This window comes from Oncorhynchus kisutch, linkage group LG14 (genome assembly GCF_002021735.2).
Source record: "Oncorhynchus kisutch isolate 150728-3 linkage group LG14, Okis_V2, whole genome shotgun sequence".
Lineage (NCBI taxonomy): Eukaryota > Metazoa > Chordata > Actinopteri > Salmoniformes > Salmonidae > Oncorhynchus > Oncorhynchus kisutch.
Window position 1 is genome coordinate 57,042,324 of NC_034187.2, and position 14,797 is coordinate 57,057,120.

At 42.7% G+C, this 14,797-nt stretch overlaps 1 protein-coding gene across 5 annotated transcripts in view; it reads right to left on the reverse strand.

The window, feature by feature from the left end:
- Nucleotides 1–14,797, reverse strand: part of LOC109875836 (semaphorin-6D) — a 131,259-nt gene that overhangs the window by 42,640 nt on the left and 73,822 nt on the right. For all 5 annotated transcript variants that reach the window (XM_031788621.1, XM_031788624.1, XM_020468255.2 and 2 more), the window contains one exon: nucleotides 6,637–6,763. The gene's annotated coding sequence lies outside the window, so the exon portion shown is untranslated. The remainder of the gene's footprint in view (nucleotides 1–6,636; nucleotides 6,764–14,797) is intronic.

Here is a 14,797-nt window from a genome sequence, read left to right on the forward strand (position 1 = left end):
TCTGCTCTTACATTGTTGTGGCATCTTACAGTCTTTACAGGGCACCAACTGGCAAGGCGTGTTGTTAACCCGAAACGCATAAGACTGTTTATCACGAATGGTCTCTAGGTGAGAGGAAAACCAGGTAAAAAGGGCTGATCAGAGTTAAACCTGATAAAAAAATGCAAGATCATTCCTCTGGCTCAATAGGCCTAAAATGGATTTGAATTTGGTAGAGACTACAGACAACACAAATCATATCAGTTCAGTTGTCTTGACAAAGCAATGCACTTTTTTGTGAATGCTTGCTATTAAAAGTCCTTCACAGAGAGAGAAAGTGTTTACTTTCTTTTTTTAAATATTGTATACATTGAAGCTTTGGCAATATTTATGCAATGTTTCTCATGCAAATAAATCATTTGAATTTGAAAGAAAGTGTGTGTGTGTGAGAAGGAAAAAGAGAGAAAGAGAGAGGGAAATAATGTGTTCACTCTAAAATAGAGAGTGCCTTGAAACACGGCACTGGACCGTGAGAGAAAAACTGGGATAAGCTTTCATCATGACAGCTAATCCAGCAGCCATCTTTCACTGCGTGTGCTTGGTGTCACGCTGAAGGACAAACACCAAAAGAACCTTCTCTCCTAGAAAAGAGACACAGAGAGGAAAATGGGAGAGAAAGGAGGGATGGAGAGATAGAGATGGATGACATCAGGATAGAAAGAAAGAGGAGTGCATTGGAGAGAGACCACATGAGAAAGAGAGAGAGAGTGATCATCAACAATGAAGACAGTACACTCCCAACCACACACATACACACAGCTGCAGAGAGACGGTGGAGATAAACAGTCCTGTTTGTAGCAGGCGGCTAGCAGGCGTGGCGTTAAAGCCGTGGCAGAGGGACCATTAAGTGTGAGCATGTGATAAATGCACTGGGCTCCACAGGCCCGAAGATCTCATTACTCTGTGTGCAGTAGAGAGCTGCAGAGGCATCGCTCATGAAGGTTGGGGGATCCATTGGCTGTGTGTGTGTTTCTGAGTGCATGCGTATGTGTGTCTGTGTGCAAGCGTATGTGTTTGTGTGTGCACGTCCACCTGTGTCCAACACAATGCCATTCATATCAGTCATTGACTCCCATTCATATTTCTTCGGCACCGGAGGGTGTAGCCTTTTGGGCAATAGGGTACAGTGAGAGGGGAGGTGGCGTGGTAACATTAGCCCTCTGTTATCGGGCCTCTCTTGGAAACACAATTTATGGTCTTAGCGTCTCATTCCGTTGCCCCTCCTGAACTCTATTTCTGCCCTTCTCTTCTCTCTTGGCTGACATCTGTGGAATTTCCACAGGCGACTCCAAAGTCGCCAAGCAGAACCACTTTGGGGACCAGGGAGGGCTGCATCAGACAAATAGCTAGCGGAAAGAAAGAAAGAGCCAACGTTGCCTGGAGGAAGGAGGCGAGGGGGGTTTTGACATTCTATGAATTAAATATTTGAAGCCAGTTGCCCTCAAGAGGGCCAAGTTAGACGGGAAAGGGGGATACCTAGTCAGTTACACAACGAAATGCATTCAACCGAAATGTGTCTTCCGCATTTAATCCAACCCCTCTGAATCAGAGAGATGCGGGGAGCTTCCTTAATCAACGTCCATGTCCTTGGCACACTAAAGACACTCTAAAGTGTCTTTCATGCAAATTTAAGAACAGAGTGCGAGAGCAGGGCCCAAGAAACGACCAAGTCACTATGATTCAGATATCATTTCATGATTATTTTATGAACTTTGTTTGGGGAAGAGAGAAATAATTCCATTTTGGAAATAAACGGGGGACCTCGTTTTGCATCGCATCAGTCGTTCCCCTCTTCGCTTGTCAGAGAGAAAACATAAAAAAGGGGAGGGCAAGAGACTGTCAGTAAACTGTTTGAAAGAGAGAGAAACTCAATGGAAACGAGGATGGCGAACAGCGAGTGATGGTCGCTAAAGACACGAGGCGAAAGATGAACGCCAGAACTCCGAGGAATGATTAGACAGATGAAGGGTTTTAAAAATAGCCCCTCACTCATCAGGGGAGAGATGAAAAGCAGGTTCCCCCCACCCATCCTCTTTTTTTCCACTTTCGGATTCTCTGACATTTACCCCCCCCCCCCTCTCTCAATGCTATTTCTTCTGCTTCTCTCTCTTCAATCATCCTTCTTTCAAATTCGGATCATTCCTCAATGTCTCTTGAACTCAAATCACCAGTCTTTTTGGCTGTACTTCTGTTGTTTTTCTCTCTTCTCCCCATGTCACTTTGCTTTCTCCCCTCTCATTTTGACCTAGAGCCTGCTGCTTTGGTCCACTTCGTTTGATGCCTTTGTACTCAGAACAGCCTATAACACCACGCATGTCATGCAATGTTATGTTATACAACCCTGGCTTCTGATCCCAGGACAGTTCCAAACACATTGATCCACCTCAGAGCAGCCAGCTACTGTACCAGTCTCATTTGGGCATATTAACTCTGTCAACAAAGGATGACATTGTCTTTCTGTACTCAGCCAAGCCTCTAACCACGAGTCCATAAAACACTGTCTGTGATAGTAGAGCTATCATAGATAGGTAGAAAGGATTGACCGTCCTCATTCTCTTGAAACGACCGACACCCAACTGATTCTGCAACCTTCCTGAAAGTGCACGTCTCTGAGCCTTACCGTTTGTGAGAAAGTGTGTGTGTATCTCTTTGTGTATAGCAAGTGTGTGTTTGTGTGAGCCCATAGATTGCTCCATTTTCCTATAACTTTCCGCATTCATCAGTCTCCTTTCACAGTTTGTCAGCGTGTGTCTGTGAGCAGATAGGGACAGAAGCTGTGGCCCCATTTGTTCTAAAAATAGACCAGTCTTTAGTGTCCCTAACACTCGGCTGGACCGGCTGACGCAGCGATAATTGGGGGGAGCTGAAGGCAACAGTGAGACATGGGAGTGATTACCGAGCAAGAGGGCTTTGAATCACAGAAGTGCTTTTCTTTCTGGGCTCTGCTCCCTGGTGGAGATGCCACCTAACAACTAGCCCTCTCAGACTTTAGCAAGATTTCAAGTGATTGGTGTGTGTCAGTGTGTGTTTGTGTCAGAGCGAGTGGATGTATGCATTTCTGTGTGTATGTATGCATGGTGTGTGTTAGTGTGGTTGAGAGCCTCAGTCCCCCTTCTGCGTCACTTTGAGAAAAAGGTTGTGTCATGCCCCGTGATGAGGACATCCCAGAACTGGGTTTCTGTGGTTACTCTCTCCCTGGACAGCCGGCTGTTGGGGAATCGATACTTTGACCTCCAGTGCTGTTCTGTGCCAACGTAGAAGTGCATAATGGGAGTGCTCCAGGTGCTAGAGTGTGAGAGCTAAGTGCCTGTTATCACCAGAGATGTCATCTTGCCACCTGCATCGGAAGCCAAAACGTGACTGCTCTCTTCTCCTTTATTGCTATACTATTGTATAGTCTCGTTCTTCTTCTCCTCCAGCCTTTTCCACTAAGTCATCCTCCTCTTTTTCTCATTGCTATTTTGCGTTAGCTCTGCTTACCATGGGCCGGATTCACAAAACATTATTAAGGAAAAAAATAAGAAGTTCATAAGATAGTAAGTGCAATTCCTCAAAATGTTCTTAGGAATTCATTGTTTTCTTAGGAACTTTGGAAATATCTTCTTATGTGGCATTGACATTAATGACATGCTTGAAACCAATAAATAAGTATTTTGACAGAGATGATGGGATTTGTTGTTGATATTTACATTTTATTACATTTATTTATCTGCTTTATGTCTCAAGATTATTTATTTTTTGCCATCAGAATAGCTATATCAAAAACAAAAATGGATTACCAAGGAAAGCGCAATAAAAACTTCAGCAAACAAGAGCTTGAAGAGAGATGGTGGAGGAAATAGCAGCCAGGAAAAAGACTGCTGTTGGGGACACTCGAAAACTGCCGGGTCACTGCAGTGACCAAAAAGAGAGGATGGGAGAATCTGTCTTTGACGTCGGGGGTATGGAAAGGGACAGTGACTCCGCCGTAAAAAATAGTGGTCCAACATTAAGCTAAGCTAAGAAGGGAGCTGAGAAACCATTCATGTGAACCAGCTGGAGTAGAAGGTGTTGTCCATGATAGTAGAGAAGGTGGTAGAGGGACTATACGACTGGTAAGTTACGTACAGTAGCTACGTTAGCTAGCTAACGTGTAACGATATTATAGCCAACATAACTAACAACGTTAACGTTAGCTAATTAGCCATGTTCTTCTTTACAAATTAACGAGCTAACGCTAGCTATTTAACACTTCTACAATATTGTAATATATTGTTAATTACGAGCTAGCTAGATAATGCATGTTTAATTTTTTGTTGTTGCTGTTTTTAAAATGTCCGGTAGCCAACTGTGTCTGGGGCAGTGGTACAAGAAAACATTCATAGTTACAAAAGTATCCATTCGTCACAAGACAAGGGTTTAGCTGATTGAAAACCTTGCAGAGGACAGGTGTAAACCCCATAATCAAACACATACAATATTCAGAACGTACAAAGTGGACATTCTACACAGGGTCAGTATAATTTTAATGTCCTCCCTGTTGGCTTAAGGTATGCCCCATTTATCAAATGATTTAAAACTAGGGATGCACAATATATCGGTGAACATATCGGAATTGGCTGATATTAGATAAAAATGCCAACATCGGTATCGGGCCGATGTCTAGTTTAACGTTAAATTATTATGTGACGTGCAGTCATATTCAGGTCCTGGTCAACAAGCTTATTTGACATGACAAATAGTGTTATTTGACGTGTATCTTTTTTGACATGCAAAGACCCAAACGGCGTTCCATAGAAATCCTGGTTGAGAATGAAACGACTGAACAAATGAACAACGCAACAGCACAGCAAGAAAGTGAAAGAAATAGGTTTGGATTATGTTTTACTGGTAATGAGGACAAACGTAAATGCCAACAAAATAACTTTTTGGTCAGTGGTCAGTGGTGTGTGTGTGTGTGTGTGTGTGTGTGTGTGTGTGTGTGTGTGTGTGTGTGTGTAACCTTTATTTAACTTGGCAAGTCAGTTAAGAACAAATTGTTATTTACAACCCGGACGACACTGGGCCAATTGCGTGCCGTCCTATGGGACTCCCAATCACGGCTGGATTTGGTACAGCCTGGATTTGAACCAGGGACTGTAGTGTCGCCTCTTGCACTGAGATGCAGTGCCTTAGACAGCTGCGTCCGTGTGTGTGTGTGTTAACTATTTAACTGTACTAGAATGCTTAAAAGGCTGCTAAAATGTTAAATATCAGTCATCGGTATCAGGTTTTTTGGCAAGGAAAATATTGGATATCGGCATCGGCCAAAAATGCCATATCGGTGCATCACTATTTAAAACTGACCCTATGTTAACCACTCAACTGGTTGTTAGTGAGGAAAGGCTAGCCCTGCAATTACATTTGAGAATAATCTCACATGCTTTTCCAGTGGCCTGATTTAGCGTCAGCACAGCTGAAAATTCAGGTGAGCCAACATTCTATCCAAATACTGACTAAAAATAATTGCTGTGGCACAATGGCTGACAACTCGTCAACACTCTGGCCCAAAACGAACAGGGTTTCCCCACACCTGGGCTGAATGGTCTACCCATGACCCTGTTGAGTGTAACCGTGTCTATTTTCACCTTTACTCTTGGCGACCTTCCCTGTACAAAGCTGACCTCGGCACACCTATAAGTGCAGCAGTCTCATTCAAATCCACACAAAGGGTTCTGCCAACATGGCTGATAGGAGGACAAGAGCCGCAAAGAGAACCTCTCCACAGCCTGTTAGCTAACCAAGGCCGTCTAGTCACTCAAACGGACTTAACGAATGTTGAGGGCAATGGAGTAGTAGAGCTGACATTGAAGTGTGCTGCTATGTGTGCCTGTGTCATTGGGCAGCCACATCCTTGCGTGTGCAAACTAGTGATGGTGGGGCAAAAAAATCGATAGTTACATGTCAGGATTTGTTTTGTTTTTTTTACAATATATCGTATCATTTTGACAATAATGTCAATATTATTTGTGCGCTAGTTGGTTGCACCAAAACTCCCAATATTTTTCTTTCATAGCTTGTTCTCCATCTTCTTTTTAAATATGGCGGCAATTTGTTTTAAGCACTTTTTTTCCCATGGCGGATAAAAACTTGTTTTCTCATGGCTCTCTCTTTTCCCTCCGCATCAGACACATGGTGAGCAATATGTTTGGAACATCGAATCGCAATAAAATCACAGATTCAAATCGCAATACATATAGAATTATGAGAATCGCAATACATATCGTATTGGCCCCTAAGTATTGTGATAATATCGTATCGTGAGGTCCCTAGGCAATTCCCAGCCCTAGTGCCAACTTTGAGAGAGATCTGAGTAATATCGTTAGGGCCACACACAATGGACTTAGCTAACCATGTCTCCAGAGCTTATACAAGTACTATCACTTTAGATATTGTGCCAGTAACTACATCACAGTTGTGATCGACATTGCTATAGAGTGATTACAATACTTTGGCTTTGGGACTTTGCTGATCAAATAAAGTGCATTATGAAATCAAAATTGCTAGGCTGAGAACAGAAGAGCTCAAAGTGAAATCTAACCATGTCCTGCAATAGGAGAGAAACTAGTTGATACTCACAGTCTAGAATCAGCTGAGACTGGCAGATGCAGTGTCCAATCAGTCACTATCGTTGAAGTTCACAATGGTTCAGGAAGAAGAGAGAGAGGTGGGGGTGGACCCCCGCAGAGTGGTCCTCAGCAAGGTCCTGTGATAACAAGAACAACATTTAATCAGAAACGTTGACTTTTATAAACAACAAAACGGCCCCATCTTGTTTTCGCTTCACCCCTCTGACTGTCCAATCCAGGGTTTGCGATTGTGGTTAAGGAGACAGAGTGGGAGTGAGAGGGCCTGCTAATGTAGCATATAAACATCCTGATAAACAGATAACCGGGAGACATTAACGAATCCATCTGTTTGAGGTGCAATGGAGGCCAAGAGTAGGGCTGGGCGGTATACTGTATTTTACGATATACCAGTATTGATGCACGGATTGGTTTGGGTTTTTACCTTCAATAACGGTATTTGAATGTTTGGTTTATTAAATGTGATGCACCATGTTTAATGAAAATGTTTATACTTTACTTCGCTACTTGAGTCATCTCCCTCCGCTCTCTCTCTCTCCATGCCACTTTCAACAGACCTAGCCCCGCCCCCTGTCACTCAAGGAGCGCATTTGTTGTTCCTCTACCACGAGACACTTGAGTTCAGTCTGCATGGTCAGTGCAGCACATGCAACAATGTTGATGACAACGATGCTGTTTTCACTTTGCTTCTTAATATAAATTCACTAGCGTTCTATAATTACACTGTTAGTTTGTGTTTCTTACATCTGAAAACAGCTGGTTTGTCTTTTCTTAGCAAGTTGGGCCTAAATCTTGTTAGCCACTAATGCTAATCGCTAGTCTACTGGCTAACTAGCTAATAAATGTCAGAGCAAACGTAATTTGCTATACAGACTCATAATACCAGTGATGGTGTAGACATAAATCAGCATGTTGTTTGTGCAACAGCATTTTCAAAATCAAAAAGAGGAATACTGTACATAAAGCATGAATATGTAAGCTACATGAAGTAGCTAAGAGAAAACATTCAATGTAGTCAAAGATTCTAAGATTCTAAGGTCCTCTAGGACAGACAACACTTTGGTTCCTACCCTGACACAATAACTCCTCCCTGGCATTTTCCTTCGTTGTCATGTCAAACACCGTATTCAAGTGCCCACTATTATATTCTAACTATAGAATTAAAATAATAGTTCTATTTCCATGATTCCATGGTTCACCCAAGTGTTTTTCTCTAAATTGCAAGTCAAATTGAAATTGCACTATTCGATTAAAAATAAGGCCTAGATTGTTTGCCAATACTGTGCAGCCCTACATGGCAGTGTGGAAATGATCTCAAGTGAGTGCAGAAAAGGCTGAAAATGACTTTTGGTTGAAGTTGAATTGAACAGTATAAAACAATCAGAATGGACAAAGACCCATTGAAATCACTTAGAATGTATGTGTTGTCACTGTATGGTCACACACTACTCAGAAAGCAAATTTAGAATTTGTACTTTTAAAAACATAAAATACAGTCATTTTTTGGGTGAATACCGTGACATGATATTTTAGCCATATCGCACAGCCCTAGCCAAGAGTGGATGACAGTCAAAACCTCAATGGTGACCTCAACATGGTCCACTATTAGTAGGGAATGGCGGTCAGTGGCATTAGGTTTGACTGACGACATTCAAGTAAATAGATCTGTATCATAAAATGATGCCACAATCTGGTTGTCGGCAAATTTAGCTATTTTAATTCCAAAAAAGATAGTTCTTTATCATTAGAATAACATAATTGCTTACTGAGCTATTAGATGACCCTCTTAAACAAAAAACAATCGATGTTAAAAGTAGCCTATTTCCTGGATTAGACATACTAACTTTTTACTGGAGGGAACTTTTTTGTTGAATAACCTTTACTAATCAGATTTTTTAAAGGAAGTCTTGGTCCAATTATAATTGAACTTGACTAACGAGCGTGAGCTCAAGAGTTAAACACACAACGAAGACCCACAGGAGACTGGCTGAGGCTCTCTAATCTAATTTTACCAGAGGGAAACATGACCACTGAGGTGAGTCCAGAGAAAGCCTGCTACCGTAGCAACCTGCTAGCAACGGCAACCCAGAGAGACCACCTGGCCAATAGGAAGCCGAATAAGAGACGAATCCAAAGGCTCTAAGCCCTCAGGCCTGTAATGGCCCCATTGTTATGATCCGGCGTCCAGCTGTATTATCCTGTCACTGGCTTTTTATCTTGTGCTTTCTCCAACAAAACAATGTTTTGGAAGGTTTTATCCTGATTTGACCTGCCATTGTTTGGGCGTTTTGCCCATGTCACCCTTTGCTGCCTTTCCAATTCTCAAATCGGTCCGTCAGCTTGACTTCCTCTGAGTCAGGATTTGTAATACCATTTTTTTTTTAAATGTTGCCTTTCTGTTGATCTACCATTTCTTTATCAATCAGTCTTTCACCCAAAGTACACACTCTTTCTTCGTTCCGGTGCCCTTTCATTTCAGAAGTGCCTTTCTTTATATCGCTTGTCCAACGATAATGGCGTTCTCTTTATGATCTTTTTACACTGCCAATGGGTTTTTAGTACAGCATGTCAAATCTTAATTGAGTGTTTGATGCATGCTTAAACAAGTTGTCTACAGTATCTGTCTTGTTGTTTGATTACTGGATGAATTGGTTGTTTGGCTATCGCCGGGCAGTTGTCCAGAGCTGTGCTTTCAATGGCTTAATGTGTTTGCCCAATGAATTACTCCACTGATGTATTTTGGAGATTTATTGAGAGTGGTTTTACTTTGGGAGAAAATAATGGCATGCTAAGACAGAGATCAATGCAGCTTGCTTGGTCATATCTCCAGCCATTCCAACGACATTCTTCCAGACGGAACGTTTGGGTCATGGAGAGATTTTTCCTGTTGTTTCACTCTAGGCAAGGCAGTAGAAAATCCTCTACAATAGGTCACCAATCTGAGAGCGGGATTGTGTAAAAGGGTGTGCCTGTGACATCCACCTCTCATGGACAACATGCCTAGAGTGAATCTATCTGGATTGTTCCATGAGCTGAGACAAAGACCAATAAATAAAGGAAGAGCGGGAGAGAGGCAGAGAATAAGAGCAGGCAGCAATGGGTTGATGCAGAGGTAAAGAAAATGGAAATAAGAAAATATTATGCAATGGATTTAAAGCAGCCTTTCTTAAAGTATGGGTCACAAACCACTTGGACCTGTTAATGGTGGGTTGCAACGTGTCAGAGTAAATGTATAATATTTCATGAATTACTGGAATTGATTTGGCCAAGGGCATCTGCACTCTGTTTAGCAGCGGTCTCTGCTCAGTTTGGCAGCTGCGCGAGAGGGAAATGCCCGTGTACTTTGCAATTCACCGGATCTTTTTTTCTGCAGTGTTCTTGAAGATCACTCCGCGACACACGATGCAGCGCTGTCGTTCAGCAGCAGATGATGCGCTGTCAGCCACTGACTTGTCCTTCCCACTCGCCATCACTCACCGCTGTCATCAAATGGACTCACGCTAGCCACAAGTTCTGACTGAGCTCAATTGTCATGAAACACAAACACGGGGAAGAGTTTCTCTCTCTTTCATACAAACTTTGAGAATTAACGAGGAGCACCCACAAAGTGTTTTGTGTGGGGAAGTGGTGAATGTTAGTAATGATTCTCTCAAAGCAAACAAATTAATAAAATGACACGTCCTGACCGAACATCCACAGCATGATGGTAAACCTAGGGAGTTCTTTCAGAAAAGGGCAGAATGCTTCAGGAAACTGCTTCAGGAAACAGTGCTTCCACAGTGGAAAAGTAAGTCAGCTAGCAAGGCATTGTTGTCATTTTATAACAGATGATGATAAGCAGAAATAAGGGAGTACTAACTAACTCTCATAGTAGTAGATGTGAGTTTCTCTTTCAAACAATCCCCTGGTCTTGTACACAGCTAATAGCTAACATTCACCAAAGCAAGCTAGCTAGTTACTGATGTGCAACCCTTATTAACAGTATAGATGAAGATGAAAAATGATCAGGCCTACTGTACATCTCACTGTAAAAAGTATTGTTAAACTAGTCTAGGTGGGAACTGTTGCTGTTAAAATACAAGTACTAATTTCTATTCTGAACTGGATTCAACTGATTGAAGCAAGATGCTTTTTGAGGCATCGCAACGCACTCACACAGTCCTGGGTTGCTCATCTACAGCAGGAAGCGGTCTCCTGCCTGACAGTAGTAACGTTATATGTTCTGGTCCAGTTTGGCACCACATACCTATGCGAGTCAGGGTTCCTAACTCTGACATACTTCAAAAACAAGTACAGAAACAGTTTCAAGGCTGAGCATGACCTCAGTGTTACACTGTCAAAAACAGAGTCAAGCATAGACATGTTTGTTGAAAACACACCTCTCATTAGGATTGTGTTTGTGTGTTTTCTGGTCTACATCTGTGTGATGTGATCAATCAGTTTACTCCAGTTCAGAATGAAAAAGATGTATTGTATTTTAACAGTCACAGTTCCAACCTAGACTTTCTTTTAACAATCATTTATACAGTAAGATGTACAGTAGGCCTGAACATTTTTCATCTGTACTGTTACTTAGGGTTGCACTATCAAAAAGCCTGTGTGTGTGTTCTGTTACTCATCTGAGTGATGTGATCAGTTTATTCCAGTTCAGAATGAAAAAATACGCATTGTATTTTAACAGCAACAGTTCCAACCTAGACAGATATGTAAGAGTGTTTTTAATGCGGAAAATAAACATGAATATATATTTATATGAATATGTAGTTTCATTATTATTTGTTTTTCTCTAGATTGTATTTGTTTTAGGGCATAAGGGCAATGAAATGTACCGACATTTACGTATAGTTGCATATTTTCCTTGGGTCCCAGGAAAACACAACATTTCTAATTTAGGTCCCAGGCTGAAACAGTTTAAGAACCCTTGACTTAAAGAGAGATGTGAGGAAGGGGGGGGGGGCAAGAAAGACTGGAACAAATAAGACGAGACAGAGAAGTTGAAAAAAAGTTCAACTGAAGGAGGGCAAATAGAAAGACAAAGACAATCCACATACAATAAAGTTCTGAGGAGGCTGCAATCCTAGAATGGGTTTACAATTGGGTGATGCAGTGGCAGGTGTGTGTAGGTGTGTGCGTGTTTAATACTTTGCTGCAAAGTCACTACAGAGAGTTCAGAGAGGGTTCATCTGATCTTGGGTTTTTAAGCCAAATCATATCAGCACAAAGAGATGGCGTAGCCCAACACAGACAGCATCTCTTTGCGTAGATCCTGGACACACTCCAGCTGACTAAACTGAGCCATACAAGATTTTTCATCAGCTATCAGTACAAAATACAATAGCAACGTGTGTAATGACAGTGTCTTTGTTCAACTGTTTTGTTCATCTCCATTTAATTAACGCATTTCAAGTTTGATATGATAGGGCTCGATGCTGTGTATACCATCAGAATAATATTTTTTTTAAAGGCTACAAGATGGAGAAGATTTCGTCAAGTGAGCCCTTAGAGACATTTTTAATGGCGTCTGTCAGACTTCCACTAAAGTGAGTGCAAAGACGAATGGGTGCTCCAGAAAATGTACTCTGGATTAGTCCAATGTTCAGAAGTGACCTGTCTGGGTGTATGAGCACCTATCTTTCCCGCTAGTTTGAATTCCTAGTTCCGAGGTGCCCATTTTCTCATTAATCTTCGAGCCCATCTTCTCTTCAATCGGACCTAAACCACAGGTACACTTCTCTCAATGTGTCCCTCAAGAACAAAAATGTATCCTCAAGGAGATTGGGCCTGAACGCTAGCAGACATGATTACGTGACCAATGATAAATGAGTTCTAACGAGTATCCCAGCCTGCCTTAACAGATTCCCTTTTCTCAATCCGTCCCCGTAGCAACACTGGGTCGTAATGAGGCTCATCCTCGTTAGGCCATGATTCATTGACTCCACTCCTTCTCCGACTTAATGAACCTCCACTTCCTTCCTCCTCTCTTTTCCTTTCCACTCAACTCCCCTCTAAATGTCCATCCCTTTTTCTCAAGCCCGCCCTCCTCGCCAATCCTTCTGTTTGTATTAGGCCTCCTGACTTTCTCCCCGTCTCACTTTCTCGCCAGTGTTCTGTCTATTCTTTCATTCTTTCACTACTTTATTCCCATTTTTTTCCTCTCTCTGCCTGTTCGGGCTCTTGTCAACTTTTCTGTCATTTCTCATCCATCAGCCTGACAGTTAGGTCGGAACCGTCACTTGTGATCAATGGGTGTGACCTCACTTCCTGTTAAGAAATTCAATTATTCACTTCTTCCTGTTGCCCAACCAATTGGGCCATTTCCAGTCTGTCACAGAAGACATTAGTTCCGACTGAAGAGTGCTGAACATCCTTGCGGAATAACTATAAACAATCCCAATGACTCACAAAACCATGGCAGAGAGCATTTTATCATGGGAGGAATGTTACAACTTTACACTAGACAGTTCTAATGATACAATACCGCTGATATTTTGTGGATGGGACTCAAAGGGGAGAGAATGTGTGTGTGTGTGTGTGTGTGTTCGTGTGTGTGTGTGTCCAATGGAGATGATGCATCTCAGTCCCTCTTGAAGCCATTTGCTTGTTGCCCTTGGTAACAGGTGGTGAGGGACCTCTGCTTAACAGGGTGTAATAAGAAATCAAAGTCATCACTGCACACCGGGTGGAATGATCGATACGCCCTCCACCAGCCATACTGGAAGGACACGGGGACACACACACACACACACACGTCAGAGCCCCCCCCCCCCCCCCCCCCCTGTTGCACAGAGCACTTCTACTATAACCTCATCTTAATAGATGTCGTGCTCAGCTAGGGTCAATGAGGGGATTACAATCATAGTAAAGGCGGAGAGCAGAAAGGGCATGGTTTACCCTCCCATGAACCTACAGAGCTTTTAGGCATCGTCTTGAGGTTGAAACGATGGTGGGTGGGTTATTCAAGTGGTTGGGTTTGAGCAAAAATGTTGATTCTGTACCCCCACACCAGACATGATCAGGACACGCAGGTTGATTCTGTACCCCCACACCAGACACGATCAGGACACGCAGGTTGATTCTGTACCCCCACACCAGACACGATCAGGACGCGCATGTTGATTCTGTACCCCCACACCAGACACGATCAGGACACGCAGGTTGATTCTGTACCCCTACACCAGACATGATCAGGACACGCATGTTGATTCTGTACCCCCACACCAGACACGATCAGGACACGCATGTTGATTCTGTACCCCCACACCAGACACGATCAGGACACGCATGTTGATTCTGTACCCCCACACCAGACACGATCAGGACACGCATGTTGATTCTGTACCCCCACACCAGACATGATCAGGACACGCATGTTGATTCTGTACCCCCACACCAGACATGATCAGGACACGCATGTTGATTCTGTACCCCCACACCAGACACGATCAGGACACGCATGTTGGTTCTGTACCCCCACACCAGACACTATCAGGACTGCTCAGGTTGAAATATCAAAACAAACTCTGAACCAATTATATTAAATTTGGGGGCAGGTCAAAAAGCATTAAACATTTATGGCAATTTAGCTAGCTAGCTTGCTGTTGCTAGTTAATCTGTCCTGGGATATAAACATTGGGTTGTTATTTTACCTGAAATGCACAAGGTCCTCTACTCCAACAATGAATCCACAGATAAAACGGTAAACCTAATTCCTTTCTCGACATCTCTCCTCCTTCCTCAGGCTTCTTTTTTACTTCTCTGGACTTTATATGGCGGTTGGCAACCAACTTTACGGTGCATTACTACATCCGACTGGCGTGTAGACGTCAGTTCATCTTTCAATCACCCACGTGGGTATATGCTCCTAAACACCAATGAGGAGATGGCACATGCTCTTAAAAACCAATAAGGAGATGGGAGAGGACGGACTTGCAGCGCATTGAGCGTCACAAATAGAATCTATTTCTATTTCAGCGCCTGGCCACGCAGACGCAGATGTGACGCGAGCGGTGTGGTCAGCATGTCACACATAGGCTGTTGTTCTGTTTAAAAAATATACAGGCTTCATGACGAGTCAGTCCTCATATTCTCTGCCCCAGTTCTAAAGGGTCGAGGACTCAAAATAAATGCCTATATATATCAACATCAATAAAGCC